The sequence below is a fragment of the Thermobia domestica genome, chromosome 2 (genome assembly GCF_964235325.1).
Source record: "Thermobia domestica chromosome 2, izTheDome1.hap1.1, whole genome shotgun sequence".
NCBI classification, from domain to species: domain Eukaryota; kingdom Metazoa; phylum Arthropoda; class Insecta; order Zygentoma; family Lepismatidae; genus Thermobia; species Thermobia domestica.
Genome location: NC_137455.1, coordinates 378970187 through 378985338, shown reverse-complemented (window position 1 = coordinate 378985338; position 15152 = coordinate 378970187). Strand labels below are relative to the sequence as shown.

At 34.3% G+C, this 15152-nt stretch overlaps 1 protein-coding gene and 1 long non-coding RNA gene across 7 annotated transcripts in view; one reads left to right on the top strand and one right to left on the bottom strand.

Moving 5' to 3' along the window:
• The window catches only part of LOC145678864 (uncharacterized), a 544231-nt gene that overhangs the window by 90618 nt on the left and 438461 nt on the right, over nucleotides 1–15152 (top strand). The window contains exon 1 of one of the 6 annotated variants that reach the window (XM_081749442.1): nucleotides 4846–4865. The exons of the other annotated variants lie outside the window; for them this stretch is intronic. The gene's annotated coding sequence lies outside the window, so the exon portion shown is untranslated. Of the gene's footprint in view, nucleotides 1–4845; nucleotides 4866–15152 lie in introns of those variants that run through there. 6 annotated transcript variants of the gene reach the window in all.
• LOC145678867 (uncharacterized) overlaps nucleotides 1–15152 on the bottom strand; it is a 541133-nt gene that overhangs the window by 498766 nt on the left and 27215 nt on the right. The window lies entirely within an intron of this gene.

The following is a 15152-nucleotide window of genomic DNA, read 5'->3' as shown; positions in this document are numbered from 1 at the left end:
TTGTCACTGACTGTCTGACACTGTGTCTGTCTGTCAGACAATAATCTGTCTGTCACGTAAGACATTAATTTGTCTGACTTCTGTCACTACCTGTGTATTCATAGTGTTTGATGAAGCCAAGTGGAAAGATGGCGAAACTGCTACACGTTAATAATTTTTAGAATAAGAGTATTATTTTGCTCAGCGAGTAGTTTAAATTTAAAAAAACTTTGTTTAATCAATCATTATTCGTGCAATTTTTTATTTATTAATTATTCGTACAGTTGTATACTTATCGTGCAAATATTATGGTTGCTCTACAAATATTCAGAGAATTGTATTTTAAAAGATTTAAAATTTTTAGAGCGTTGTAGCTCAGTGATGCATAATTTTAATAAAGGAATATCCAGAGAGAGCAATTTTAACTTTACTTGCTATCAATGATGCACACAATCTATTTCCTGAACCAACTTCCTACTCATAGCTTGTACGTCTATTATACAAAGAAAGTATGCATCCTGTTTGTGTTATAAAATGTTACCAAAGGGCAATAATAGTGGAATGTGTTCAAGGTAACCGATAGCTTCAACCATTCGACTCGATAGTTGCGTGCCAGTCAATTCCACAATAACTTTCGTACCTATTTTTATGAAACTTAGTGTGTACTTTCATTGTAGCTTAGGAAATAAGCCTACTGTTTTGGTTTTTGTGTTTCTTTGAAGGTTAGGAAATAAGTCTGTTATTTTGGATTGTGTGTTTTCTTTGAAGGTTAGGAAGCAAGCCTATGTTTTTGGGTTGTATATTCCTCCTTTAGATCTTAGAAAATAAACCTGTTGCTTTGGGTTGTGTGCTTTCTTTGTAGGTTAAGAAGTAAGCATGTTGTTTTGGATTGTTTTCTTTCTTTAAAGCTTAGAAAATAAGCCTGTTGTTTTGGGTTATGTGTTTTCTTTGCAGATTAGGAAGCAAGCCTGTTGTTTAGGTTTGTGTACTTTCGTTGAAGCTTAGGAAATGAACCAGTTGTTATGGATTATGCGTTTCCTTTGTAGGTTAGGAAGTAAGTCTGTTGTTTCGGGCTGGGTTTTCCTGCTTTAGAGCTTAAAAAATAAGCCTGTTGTTTTGGGTTGCGTAGTTTCGTTGAAGCTTAGGAAATAACCATGTTGTTTTGGGTTGTATCATTTCGTTAAAGCTTAGGAAATAAGCTTGTTGTTTTGGGTTGTGTGTTTTCTTGGAAGGTTTGGAAATAAGCCTGTTGTTTCGGGTTATGTGTTTCCGTTGAAGCTAGGGGAAATGTGCTTGTTGTTTTTGATTAAATTTCTTGATGAATTATGGAACAAAAGCTAGCTAGCATATATATAATGTGATAAAAAAATTTCACAGATAACTTTCGTAAAAATTATAAAATGCATAAAAAATTATATTTGTTGTGTACTAAAATAAGAACATGTAATAAATGTTTAACATTTTTCGTTTAAATCAATGAGGTTCCCAACCTCGTCTCTTAATTGAGCTTGGAGTTAGTTTCAGTTTTATTTCAACTTCAAAAAAATGTTTAATTATAATATTAAAAAAAAGAAGCAATGAGCACTTTATACCCTGGAAGCCTTTATAATGGGAACCAGGAGGAAATTTTAAAATATAGGACAGTCTTTATATTATCAATGTACACTCGCAGCATTCACGTACTGCACATATATTCTCAACTGTTTCACTTCAGCTTCTAAATTCCGTAAATAGTATGCATCCAATTGGTCTAGTAACAATTATGTCTTTAACGCGCATGATCCTGATGGGTTTGATTCCAGATATGATACACCGAATGCTTCTGCTGTTGCTCATGCGGATCAATCTGTCAGAAACGTGTGGCCTGCTTAGATTTTTATACATTTTAGGTTCCGAATGACCTACGAGACTGTGGGAGAAACACTGAAAACCAGTCAAAATTCCAATTTTTATCTAGGAACCTTGCAGAATTCGAATGTAGCACCTTCCAATTGAGAAACAAATACGATGCTCTTCACCTAAGAAGAAACCTGGATCTTTAGTAAAATTGTAGTTCTTTTTTCTTTTTTTAATGAAAAACTTATTTACAAGATACAGGAAGTACAAATGTAAAATATTCACTTTAGAAGAAAAAAAGTAGCCAGATAGCGAAAGGTCACTCGTGAAACTTGTTCCTATTTCCCTCCTCCCCTTCCCCATGCAGCGTCCCCATTCCTTTCTCAGTCTGCTATGTATGTACTAATAAGAAGCTTGTAGGGTGTCTGTTGAGTTAGCTGGGGACATGTGTCCGGTCTTGGACCACCAAGGTCCACCAGAGTTTAATGTCATTTTATCCATTATTTATTATATTTTACACTTAATATATTGCTAGAAGTCTTGCATCTGTGTGTTTTGTTTGAGAGATTCCATACGAGAACATGCATGTTAATTAATGCATATAAAAAATACATATATGTATAATTGAATTTTACAAGCTTTCTCTGGAGCAAAGAACATTCCATCTTATATTTGTTTCTCTGAGTTTAGAAACAATATTATTGAAGATTACAGTTCACAGACTTGTTCTAACTAATTTTTAGTTCTAAATGAGTTGCTGTGTTCTAAAACGAAGGCTGCATTCGTGCAAGTGAATGTTACTTACTTGAGGTAAGTGAGGTAATAACTACGTGAGGTAATAACTAAGAAAATAGGACAAGATTCAGTGACCAATTACATAACCACACACACAAAAAATAAAAGTTCTGTGCACCGAACCCCAGGGCATGGATTCGATGTATTTTGCTACACAGAATTCAAATCTAGAAACCCCAGGGTATGGATTCGATGTATTTTGTTACACAGAATTCAAATCTAGAAACCCCAGGGTATGGGTTCGATGTATTTTGTTACACAGAATCCACATTTAGAAACCCCAGGGTATGGATTCGATGTATTTTGTTACACAGAATCCAAATTTAGAAACCCCAGGGTATGGATTCGATGTATTTTGTTACACAGAATCCAAATTTAGAAACCCCAGGGTATGGATTCGATGTATTTTGTTATACAGAATCCAAATTTAGAAACCCCAGTATATGGATTCGATGTATTTTGTTACACAGAACCAAATTTCAAAACCCCAGGGTATGGATTCGATGTATTTTGTTACACAGAATTCAAATTTAGAAACCCCAGAGTATGGATTCATGTATTTTGTTACACAGAATTCAAATTTAGAAACCCCAGGGTATGGGTTCGATGTATTTTGTTACACAGAATCCACATTTAGAAACCCCAGGGTATGGATTCGATGTATTTTGTTACACAGAATCCAAATTTAGAAACCCCAGGGTATGGATTCGATGTATTTTGTTACACAGAATCCAAATTTAGAAACCCCAGGGTATGGATTCGATGTATTTTGTTACACAGAATTCAAATCTAGAAACCCCAGGGTATGGGTTCGATGTATTTTGTTACACAGAATCCACATTTAGAAACCCCAGGGTATGGATTCGATGTATTTTGTTACACAGAATCCAAATTTAGAAACCCCAGGGTATGGATTCGATGTATTTTGTTACACAGAATCCAAATTTAGAAACCCCAGGGTATGGATTCGATGTATTTTGTTATACAGAATCCAAATTTAGAAACCCCAGTATATGGATTCGATGTATTTTGTTACACAGAACCAAATTTCAAAACCCCAGGGTATGGATTCGATGTATTTTGTTACACAGAATTCAAATTTAGAAACCCCAGAGTATGGATTCATGTATTTTGTTACACAGAATTCAAATTTAGAAACCGCAGAGTATGGATTCGATGTATTTTGTTACACAGAATCCAAATTTAGAAACCCCAGGGTATGGATTCGATGTATTTTGTTACACAGAATTCAAATCTTGAAACCCCAGAATATGAATTTGACGTATTTTGTTACACAGAATCCGAATTTTGAGACCCCAAAATGATTAACTGTGTCAAGTTTGCTTCATGGTCCTCTCTATCCAAAATCGCTCAATTTTTTTGCCCATAAAGCAAAATTGGCACGATTAATCATTCTGGGGTTTCTAAATTTGGATTCTGTGTAACAAAATACATCAAATCCATACTCTGGGGTCCACTGCACAGAACTTTTACGTTGTGTGTGTGTATGTGTGTTCCTATGAGAATAAGATCTAACCAGAAAATAAGCCCTATACTATGTACTTTTTTATATTGTCCTATTCCAACAATAAGCCTTACCCCAAAGCTGAAAATGTATTTTCATGTTTTTCCCAACAATCACAAAGAGTTGACAGGCACTGCTGAAGATGAACCTTAATCTATCTTTTGATTGTGCAAAAAAAAAAAAAAAAAAAAAAAGCAAATTTTTATTATAAGTAAAGTCGGCGCGGCCAAATAATTCTCTGGCGACTTCAAAAGAAGCGCAACATCATTGAAGTAACTCATATGTTTCTTTGCTATCATGAAAGGGATTTTTCTACAAATGCTTCTAGTTGAGAATGGTCTTTAGTAATAATAATAATAATAATAATAATAATAATAATAATAATAATAATAATAATAATAATAATAATAATAATAATAATAATACACGGATCTTATTTTCGGAGTTGTACAGTACCACAAATAGTGATGTCATTGATAAAAAAAAGACAATGATAGCGACTAGTACATGAATATATGGAATTAATAATTGAATCAAAATTCAGAACATGTAAGCGCATTCTTTTATATGTGTTTGGTTTCTTGTATCTCTGCAAGTAATTTAATTAAGTAAGTAAGGTAATAAGACACCTTTCTTATTTAATTATTGTTTTGTTTCTTTTAGGTGAGTACAGAGGAGTTCAGTATTTCTATCGAAGGACCTCTTAGATTTAAACAGAAAACAAGAAATGGTAAGTTTATGACCTCTTCTTTAGGAAATAAATAAATAAGAATTACAGAATGATAAAATTAAAACTGTATATGCAGTCCTGTACAAAAGAACCATGACCACTCACTTCTCGTTAATACACAAAGAGTGTGCCCTCCCAATGCTATTCCCCCGCCATGCTTCGTTCGTGCCACGGCCGTTCACACATACCCTGCATTCTACATCATTTCTCTTGGTTCTGATCAACTTCGTATCGCTTCGTGTTCTCCGAAGAAAGCCGAAGACTGGCGAGCTACGACCGGACTGGTTTCTATTCAAGGCGGCCTGTCGGTGCACGGCATGGCATAACATCCTATGTATGAATTAACATTTATTAATCTTTTCTACTTGTTTAGACTAGTGCCTAGGGCATATCCGTCATTTTAGATTATGCTTGGTGGGAGGGGGATATTCTCCACCGATCAAAGCAGGGATATAATGAGATTTCCCTATAAGAGTATATGGCATAAACTCATCTAATATAGTCCAGCGTACACTCACCTTAAACTTACGAATGAACGAGCTTCCATCGGAGTTGGAATATTTTTGATAACATTTGAGGGTGTATATACCAAAAATTCTAGCATTGTACATTACTGTATATAAGCAGTGATAATTTCAAGGAAGACGCCTGGGGAGATGTTAGTCCCGGAGCTGCAAAATTCCCCTCGGGGCAAATCTCTGATGGTGATCAACAAGGGTACACTCATGTCCAAAATTATTGTCGCATGTCTATAAATATGTTGTTGTAGAAATATAATTTGATAACGAATACGTCTCGTATTTCTTATAATGTTAGTTTGTGTATAATCGGCAAAGACATGTATCATGTCAAAAGAGCAGTAAATAAGAACAATAAAACGAAAATAAAACTTTCTTGTACATTTAGTAACATTTTGTTTTACTCATTCTAATTTTCGTATTTATAGTTCTTTTCCTCTGAAATTTACCACAAATATGCATTTCTCGATTATACAGATAGTATCAGTATTAAAAATAACCTACAAAATAATTATCAAATTATATTCTTACAAAAAGACAGTTATAGATATGCAACAATCATTTTGGACATGAGTATATCTGCATTTCCAGAGTACTGCTGGTACTAAAGGGCTGATAGTGGCTAAGTGATTTGTGTACGGCTTGGCGTGGAAGTCCCGGGTTTGATTCGAAGTTCGGGTGTCAGTGGTTGTTATACACCGCCAAACGTCAGGTTTTTCCCATAAGTAGAAGCTTTGCTTTGTACATACTTAAACACAAACAAACTATTTGCTGAGCAAAACAATATACGCATTCACAAACAAACAAACAAACAAAAAAAAAATACATATGTGTGACAGTTTCGCCAACTTACACTTTCGCTTCATCAGACACTATCGGATAGTGTTTGATGAAGCCAAACTGTTAGTTGGAGAAACTGTAACACATATGTAGTTTTTTATGTGAATTTATTGTTTTGCTCAGCAAACGTCATGGTGGTAGTTTTATAAGTATGTAGTGGAAGGTTTCTGTAGAAAGGGGAAATAACATTGCAATGTTGGGTGTGTTTGAAACAAAGATTTTTATGAAAAAATAAAAGGAAAAAAGGATATGCTAATCTGTTACAAAGTTTTGGTGCTTAAGTGTAATTAATTATATACATAAAAAAAGCCTTGAAAGTGTAATCAAGAGGAACTATTGATATATTTTTTTCTTTTTTTATAATATCTTGTCCTAAGGGACAAAGGTTAGATAATCTAATGGGACTTTTAATTGTAAAAATAAATAAATAAATAAATCGTAAGTTAAGCACCTAATTTCAAATTAATGACTGACAAATTTTGTAATATAATGGGGATTCAGGCTGGCAGAGAGGGAGTGGAAACGGACGCATCAGAGACATCGAGAGACATTTTAACCATGTGCGAAAAACTACCCTTGGACTTGGGTTGAGAGGGTATCATTTGCTCATGTAAGTCTCATTTGTTACCATAGTAAAATTTGGTTAAAAAGACAGTTTGAGCTTTTTTTAGTTTTGGTCTCCATGCGTAAATAGGTTGTGGCATGTAACTCAAAAAATTAGCACAAAGCATTATTAATATCCTCTTGTATAAGTTAAGAATTCTCTGTATGTAAATAAAATTGTAATTATGCAGTTCGAGATGAAACGGTTCTTTTACTTGACTTCTACAAAGAAAAGAACAGAACCTACCTCTTATGCTCAGTTCTGACAGCTTGGGATACTGTTTGCCAGTAAAATAATATAATCTGAAAACAACTAACATTCTGAACTAAATATTTTATTAATTAGTTTTATTAATCATAACACAGGTTCAAAAGTGTTTATCAAACGAGATGGAAGCAACACAGCAGGCGCATTATATACGTACATAGGGGCGGATCCAAGGGAAGGGCTATAGGGGCTATAGCCCCCCTTGATGCTCACGCATACACTGGATAAAATGGGTTTCAATCCTACTTTCCTACAATCCTGCATATACTATATATATATATATATATACTGTATATACAAATCGTTCTTTATCTGTTTGTAACTGTAACACACGAACTATTTGTAATAATAATAATAATAATAATAATAATAATAATAATAATAATAATAATAATAATAATAATAATAATAATAATAATAATAATAATAATAATAATAGTTCTAAAACAGAATTAACCGCGCACTTAGGGTCAAAGCGAAAGCCATTAAATTTAGTATTGGTACTATTAGCGATATGTTATTATTAAACCATTATTGCTATATACAATAGCATTAGATCTCCGTTTTCCGGTTTTCGAGTCAAAATTTATTAACTCTGTATAATTTATAATCGCCACCCGAGGAGCTGATATGCTGCACACGTCTTCAGATCGCATAATTTCTTCACTCACGACACACCATACACATCCACAAATAAACGTTATTGGAGAATTTAATAACAAATTTAATAATTACTTCTTTTTACCTTTTTGGTGTTGACATTGTATTAATTGAAAATATTCTGCTACTGTTTGAGCCACAAATCATTCCAGGAACAAAGAAAAAAAAATTAACAATTCTTTGTCGAAAATTTATATATTTTTACTACAGAATTGTGATCTGTTTCTTCTTTATTTTTTTAATTATTATTTTTTTTTAATTACATGAAAGTTTGAAAGAATGAAGTCTAGCCTGAAGCTAATAACAGGAAATTAGCCTACATGGCGTCGGCGCGCGGTATATTACGTTTGAAAGATTCAGAAAAGGAAATAACAAAACGAAAGAAAAAAAAAAGAAAAAATCAAAATGGCTAATCTTTAAAAGAGGGGATTCATCAATTAATTTTCTGTCAAGGTGTGCATTCTGTTCTCCATGTTAAAAATTCTCTTCTTCTTATTCTCTATTTTGTTCATCTTCGTTCTTTCATTCTCTTATCTTCTCTCCTGGACAGAAAAAAACTAAACAATGTTGCCATCTTCATGGATTAGTTACCAACCCCGTCTTGCAATTTTTGTCATTGGAGTTTACAAATGATGAGCTTTCGCCCAATAATGCTGTACACTCGTCCTGCGTGTGCATCGTGTGCCAAGGGGGGGGGGGGTTCATAGTGCCTCAGTGACAGAGCGCTTACCTCTGGTACATGGGATCCCTGGTTCGATCCCCTGCCAGCTAAATTTGTGGCGGACAACATCGTGTCCGTGGGTTTTCTCAGGGTATTCCCGTTTCCTCCCACTTTCTCATTCCACCAATTTTTTCATCATCATTCACTTGCTTTAATCATCGTCTCCCTTAGCCTAAAGGTTATAATCGTGAGACGTTAAACTAAAAGATTTCATTACATTTCAAATAGAAATCGTCCAGAACAGAGCAGACAGGGGCCATCGCCTGTAGAGTTACCCATAAGTTTTTTTTTTTTTTTACTGGTTTCGTGGGCAACGTTAGTTCAGCGAAGTGTTAGGTATCAAACAGTATTTTAATGTTACATTATTTATAGTAGTCAACTACAAATTGATGAAGTGATTATACGAACACAATGAAGAGTATTTATCAACCTTTAAAGATACACAAGTCGCTATACAATATACTTCAGTAAAAAAAATATGGTTTAAATGTTGTTATATCACACCGTTAGAGGACCTCTCGTGACACGGAAAAATTCTGATAACTACTAGGTGAAATTAAGAAGAATATAAATTTGATATATTTTGTACGTAATTATACAAAATGGGATTAGACGAGAAAAACTCTCCTCCCACATTCTTATTTTACTAATTTTTCTATCATCATTCACTTGCCTTAATCATTTCTCCCTTAGGCTAAAGAGTAATCAAGGGACGTTAAACTTAAAGATTTCATTTCATTTTCAGCTTCATGGTCCATATTAAGTCTTCATCTCGGCGAAACTTAAAATACCCTAATTTTACAGTAATTATGTGATATCTTCAAATAGATAAAAGATAATCAAAATGTGGAACAAGAGCGCCCTAGTCAATAATATTTTAATGAGACACCGTTATCACGACTCACTTATCTGCTTTCGATTTCGAGCCATTTTGAAAATCGGCATTTATTTTCGCGTTTCTAAACAGCTGAAAACGGAAAGCCATTAGGTGACTTGTGATAACGGCACCTCACGCAAAATAATATTATCTAGGGCGCTCTTGTTCCACATTTCAATTATCTTTTATCTATTTGAAGATATCACATAATTACAGTAAAATTAGCGGTATTTTAATTTCGCCGGGATGAAGACTCTTAATGGGAACAACATATTAAACTCCAAACAGTCTCCTAATAAATAAAGGGCTCCCATTATGGTGTGGGGGTATTATTCGAGCCTATCTACCTCTCATCTACTGAGCAATTAAGGAAACTGGCATCTTACAGTTGGTCAGAACATATCGTGCTTTTAGAGGTGCTGTTGCAAAAGACTTTGCAACAATGAAGACAACAACTCTAGCGACAAACTAAGAAAGTTTAACAAGTCATAATTTTATGAACGTTATACTGTGAAAAGTTCATTATTGTATCACAATATTTCGCCCCAATCACTGGGGTCTTTCTCATCCATATCTTTACTATAATTTACGTTACTTGTTACATGTTGCATCTTTCTTTACAAGTAGAACGAAATCTGTTCGCCATCTTGAGTTCCAAAGGAGGCAACTTAAGAGTCTTCATCCCGGCGAAATTAAAATACCGCTAATTTTACTGTAATTATGTGATATCTTCAAATAGATAAAAGATAATTGAAATATGGAACAAGAGCGCCCTAGACAATATTATTTTGCGTGAGGTACCGTTATCACAAGTCACCTAGTGGCTTTCCGTTTTCAGCTGTTTAGAAACGCGAAAATAAATGCCGATTTTCAAAATGGCTCGAAATCGAAACCAGATAAGTGAGTCGTGATAACGGTTTCTCATGTAAAATAATATTGTCTAGGGCGCTCTCGTTCCACATTTCGATTATCTTTTATCTATTTGAAGATATCACATAATTACTGTAAAATTAGCGGTATTTTAATTTCGCCGGGATGAAGACTCTTAAACAAGTATTCATTCAGCAGTGGTCGAGGTGAAGCGGTATGTGGTGGTATACTATACCGCTTCTGGTATTTCAGTGATGAAGGCATACCACCCGTGGTTTTTCACTGATGAAGGCATACCATCACGGGAGTGTAGATGCTAAATAACTTTAATAAATCCATTTTTATACACAGTAATTGACGAATAGATTTGAACGCAAAAAGATTTTATTTCTTATGTAGAAATAATTTCTAAGTTGATAGATAATACCGACATTTTTGTTATCTTTTTCCTATCTTTTACTTTTAAAATGAGATGTCTTCAAAGGTGTTCATCTAGTTTATATTTTGATGTGCCATATTGAATTGTTTCTTTCTTATGTATCTCTGTGTCTTCTTCTCTTAATCAGGAGCGGATCCAGGGGAGGGGGGCGATCGGGGCGATCGATCCTCCCAGAAGAGGAAACTTTCTTATTTTATATATATAAATAAAACCCATCCGAAAGTTTGGAGCCCTTAAAAGTAGCAGTATGACAACCCACCGCCCCCCCCCCAGAAGTCGCTCCTGGATCCGCCCCTGCTCTTAATTCATATAAAACTCATGTTTTGAGCATGAAAGGATGTAGGGGTTGTGTGTTATGTGGGTGATTTTTCCGAGGGTTTGGAATACTTCCAGTCGAGTAAAGTCCAGGAGTTTTCCCGCAGGAAATTGTTAATATAAAAACTCGGTTTTTGAGCATTTTCGTGTATAATTCTCTTTTAATACAACATAAGAAGATATTTTTAAACTTTTTTTTTCAGAAAATTGTTGGCGGGAGATCAGTCTCTCCATGTCCCCCCATGCAACTACATAGAAGCTCTCCATTGGTTTTGAGTCGTTATGTAAATGTAATCTTTTAGACAACATTCCCTCACTATATTTCTACATTTAGGTAGCCGATATGTCGAGTCAAAATCGTAATAAAACATACCGCCATTGTATTTTTTCCACTACGAACCCTAACTAGAATTATTACTATAAATAAGACGCAGTTAATAATAATAATATTATGTAATAAACACACACACACACACACACACACACACACACATATATATATATATATATATATATATATATATATATATATATATATATATATATATATATATATATATATATTATCTACTCATTGTGACTTCATCTTATCATAGTTAGCAACAGTGCTTCGAAATAACATATGAACATGGACTCCATCCTACATTAGCCGGCGGGTACAGCAGTGTCAAATGTAGGAAATGGTATCATGTATATAGCAACGACGTTTTAAATTTCTTTTTATTGTTATTGCTATTATTATTATTGTTGTTAATAATATTATTCACCGAAGAAAGTAAGTGAACGGAAAAATAACTTTGGCATTTTTTTTTTTTGTCTTTACCATTTTTGTTGTTGGGATCCACGGGTACAAACCCCACCCAAAAGTAATTTAAGTGCTGGCTGTTACCTGTCTATCAAGGTGCAACAGTGATTTCTGGCTACGCACATAAATCAGTAGAGTATGACTGATTTATGAGGTTGCGGCCTGAGAAATGTTGAAATTCTTTTATAGCCTTCATGCTCTCCTGATTTTTTCTTTTGCCCTCCTTCGCGTCTTCTCCTCCGCCCCTCTTTTGCGTTTCCTCTTCGGCCAATCTTCTCCCATTTCTTCTTTCGTTTTTTTTCTTTTATTCAACGTTGTTGGTTGACTTGACTGTTCTTTAGCCCAAAGAGAAGGAAGGTTAAAGAAAAAGGTAGAGAGAAAAAAAAAATGTACAGGAATCTACCTGTCCATATGTATGATGTCGGATATATGCTTTTCTTCGAAACAATCCCACATGCCGTAAATGCTGTTAGCTGACTTCCATTTTGTATGATGTGGTTTGGACTGCTCTCTACAGTGTTGCCATCTATCTGACGAATAGTGCTTTGATCTGAAGTAGACAAAATGATATATAGCACTCCGCATGATTTTAATTTTATTTCCTGTGATGATACCTTTTAGGTTAAAGCAGATAGATGATAATGAAAAAGGAGTGATTATGGAAGTATTGGTGGAATGTAAATGTGAGAAACGGACACACTCCTGCTGTTATCTAGCACAAACTCGTGTGTGGGATCAAAACAGGACCCTCGCACCGAAAGTGACCGTTCTCTCAGCGCAAAGGACTAATGCATTTGATGCATAATTTGTCAGAAAAAATAAAAATGTGCGTATTGTATAATATGTCACAAGGGCACCAAGATATAGATATTTTTAGTTATAAACAAAATATTCATTCTATCTAAATTAGCTGTATTATCGTACTATGTGTATTTTAACGTATGTAACATGTATTTTGCTATCAGTGCATATACCATACAATGATGGAAAATTGTTACCAGGTATTTGCCTGTTGCTTTTCCGAAATAATTAAATAAGTAAATAGCCAGATATATGTGTGTGTAAGTGAGTGTGTACCTATTTCGTGGCCCATACGCCAAACCAATGTCCTTCCAACGCAATTTCCAAAAAATGGGTTTTGGTCGTCCTGTGAACCATTGTGCAACGTCCATACAATGTAAGCTGTTGACATTGAGATAAAAGCAAACCTTAGGTGAAGAGAAAATAGTTAAATTAATTTACCCTGTTTGAACACATATACAGGGTGACCCTAAAGTAAGTATACACCCGTGCATTGATCAATTATAACATTCTAGCTTGTAGGTTTATTTGCTTCGGCTGTTCCGACCTTAAGACATAAGTAAAAAAGACATTAAGAACAAATAACAAATAAAACTAAGTCTACTTGATAGATAACAATAAGAAATGATATAAAAAGCAACGAGTTGATCAGTACAAGACTGTATACCTACTTTTGGGCCACCCTGTATTGTGATTACGCTCGACTCTAGCCATGGGAGCTAAATACACGGTTCTGATTGGTTGGTGTTATCCGTTTTTCGCCACGTAGCATACACATAGCACAAATCAAACGCCAGATACTGTCGGTTCTCGTAATCGGGCGTGGTAGCAAGAGGGCTAGTACTGAAATTCGCACTTGGCGTGGGTTCAAACCCGGCCCAAGAAAAGTTTCTTTTTATTTTTTTAAAATTGTCGTTATCATTAAGATGAAAATAATACTGATTTGCCCTTGTGCATAATGTATAATGCATAAATTGTACTTTTTCCAGCATTTACCTAGAGATTTCTTATAGCCCTCATAAACAATGACGTCATAAACCAACATTAGAGTAAGAAGTGGGCCCCTTGCGAAGCGTGGCGTTGTAGGATGTAGTGGGAGTTAGAGAGGGGAAGATGCCGGAAGCACCAGGAAGGGGAAAGGTAGGCATACGCCTCCTTGTCTTACCTGGGATGTAGTTAAATTTACACTGAAGTTGCGCCATCCGATCGTGACGTAATGTCACGTGGTAATGAGCACACACAACTTTATTGACAAAAAAAAAGTGGTTCACTTATGTTACGAAATATAGCTGAGCAAGCGTCAGCCAGCGAAGGGGGTTAGAAGCCCAGCACGTGTCGTTGTATTCCACCTTTGCAACCATGATAATATCACGTGATATTACGTCACACTCGGGGGGGCGGGCCAACAGATAACTCCAACCAATCAGAAATGTGTATTTAGTTCCTGTGGCTAGGATCGAATGCGAAAAAAATATGCTGTTTGAACATCACTACTAATTGCACATTAATAAAGGGGAAAATATGTTCTTGTTCAAAGATTGTAGCGTCATCTACAATTAAGATAGACTATTAAACATTCCACTAGTTTCCTTAGAGAACAAAATAAAAACTTGATACCCTAAGCTTGTTAATTATTTTAGCGTTATTTTTTACGTGATTATGTCCGTATAGTTAAAAATTGAACTGCTTAATAATAATAATAATAATAATAATAATAATAATAATAATAATAATAATAATAATAATAATAATAATAATAATAATAATAATAATAATAATAATAAACCAGTAGCCGAGACATACATCATAGTGCATGAATCACCGACAAGAAAGACTTAATAAAACATGGGGGGGGGAAGGATAGGAAGGGAGACATATAAAGATTTTGCATTAGATATATTACGTTTGACTATTTTATATCTTGCATTGTATTCATTTTTTCCTACTGGTAATTTTATTATTTCAGTTTTGTAATGTTCGTGCCGCCGGCTTGCAGAAACGTTTGTTACATTGTAATGAAAGAAAAGAAGAAAATTGTGCTTATAGCAAAATAATATAAAAGATGATAATAATTATAAGAATATTAAAAGAAAGAAACAAATAAAACCAGAACAAATAAATCTTAATTAGCAGAATATACAGCAAGCATGCTAATACTACAAAAAGAAGAGAAAAAGTTGCTTTTCTTATACAACACAAATAATCTACTAAGATATAGAAATATCTTTTTTTTTTAAAGTTGCTAACGTGTTGTGTTCTTTATTTCTTTCGGAGCATTTTGTTTTTGTTTTTCTTTTTTTAGTTTTTCCATCTTCAGACTCCTCCTCACCTTTCTAATCTGGTGAGCAGGTAATAATTCAAATGAAAAGTTTAAGGTAAAGTCACGATCATAACACAACCAATCAGAATCAGCCCTTGAGGAAATGTTAAAAAAAAAAAAAAAAAAAAAAAAGTAGCGGAGTTCAAATGTCAAAGTGCTCTAGAAAATATGAAACTCTAGGGGTAAAAAATATAATAAAACTGTTAAACCATCTTTTTGTTATTTTTAATTTTTCAACACCATACCCTGG